Raw genomic sequence first — 1,905 nt, 5'->3', positions numbered from 1 at the left:
GAAGGTGTTATTGTATTTTGATCACGGCTCTCATTTTGCTATTTCTCTCGTTTTTCATTCATTTTCATTTGCTTTTCCTATTACAATTGTTCCTAGTGGAGAAGGTGCAGGGTCAGATTTTGTGCTAGATCTTGTCGATAGATACATTATAGGGATAATAAGGGCAAAAATAGAATCAAATATAAATTATGGACATATTTTAGGTTCGAACGAGAGGCGTGAGTAAGGTCAGCTTAAAAGTAATAAATTTAATTGTTATTATCCAGCAAATTTCCTAACAATCAAGCGACGAGGGAGACCTTAGGTCTGTTCTCAGAACTGCCTCATTTGCGTAGACGTTGATGGCAATTCACAACGCCCGGATGGAACAAGAGGTTAGAAGGAACGTGAGTTGGCGGACGTTGACAACTCTCACAGTCAACAAAGAACGGATTCAAAGCTGCAGCGGATGAGTGCCGCAAACTGCTTTAAAGCTTATATGCTTATCCCTGATGGAATGCTCGCCGCTGGCTGGCACTGTACTCACGACCCAGCTGTTCGCAGAAACGAAGGCTCTCTCTCCCCCCCCCCCTCTCTCTCTCTCTCTTTCTCTCTCTCTCTCTCTCTCTCTCTCTCTCTCTCTCTCTCTCTCTCTCTCTCTCTCGCTCTCTCTCCCTCTCTCTCTCTCTCTCTCCTCCCTCCCCCCCTCTCTCTCTCTCTCTCTCTCTCTCTCTCTCTCTCTCTCTCTCTCTCTCTCTCTCTCTCTCTCTCTCTCTCTCTCTCTCTCTCTCTCTCTCCCCCTCTCTCTCTCTCTCTCTCTCTCTCTCTCTCTCTCTCTCTCTCTCTCTCTCTCTCTCTCTCTCTCTCTCTTTCTCTCTTTCTCTCTTTCTCCTCCCCCTCCCCCCTGGATAGGAAAGACGCGACCGGACGCGCGAAAACAAGCGTCTTCAGCGCCGCGGAGAAGCAAGATTCCTTCGGCCAATTTCGCAGCGAGGACCGACGAAGAAGGTGGCGAGGGCGCCCTCCTTCCCTCCCTTGCCCTCCGTCACGTCGTCACGGGCGCTGGATGTTATTGCTCCGAATCATCCCGTTTCCTGCGCCCCTTTCGCCGGCCTTCCCTCTGCCGCGATTCGGGGGCTGAGATATTTTCCGTGTTTCCATTATCGCTGCTCGTTCCGGATTATGTTATATATATATATATATATATATATATATATATATATATATATATATATATATATATATAGAATGGTCGTTATAATTAAGATGGAATATTTGATGACTGATCCAAATATTGATATCAATGTTGAGTTTTAGCATAGTGATTTTTATTATTGCGCACACACACACACACACACACACACACACACACACACACACACACACACACACACACACACACACACACACACACACACACACACACTCCGAAAATCCAAATAGCTGTATTTCACTTTTTCAAAGAAATCGAAGAGAATTCTACCGAAAAGGGTCATACAATGCATAATTTTTTTTTTCTCTCTCTCTCTCCTCTCCTCTCTCTATCTACCTATCTATCAGTCATACTCTCTCTCTCCTCTCCTCTCTCTATCTATCTACCTATCTATCAGTCATACTCTCTCTCTTTCTCCTCCCCTCTCTCTCTCTCTATCGATCTATTCTCTCTCTCTCTCTCTCTCTCGCCCTCTCGCTCTGTCGATCTTTCCTCTCTCTCTCTCTCTCTCTCTCTCTCTCTCTCTCTCTCTCTCTCTCTCTCTCTCTCTCTCTCTCTCTCTCTCTCTCTCTCTCTCTCTCTCTCTCTCTCTACCCCGTCCGCCTTCCCTCTTCCAATGTATACGCTCTTAATGTGAGGGAATACGCCTTTCCCTAGTTCATTATCCTTTCCCCGCAATAGAACCTGGAAACTGCCAGCACATCATGCTGCCC

The sequence above is a fragment of the Penaeus vannamei genome, chromosome 8, assembly GCF_042767895.1.
Source record: "Penaeus vannamei isolate JL-2024 chromosome 8, ASM4276789v1, whole genome shotgun sequence".
Taxonomy (NCBI): domain Eukaryota; kingdom Metazoa; phylum Arthropoda; class Malacostraca; order Decapoda; family Penaeidae; genus Penaeus; species Penaeus vannamei.
The sequence above is the reverse complement of the archived record's forward strand: the minus strand, read 5'-3'. Positions refer to the sequence as shown.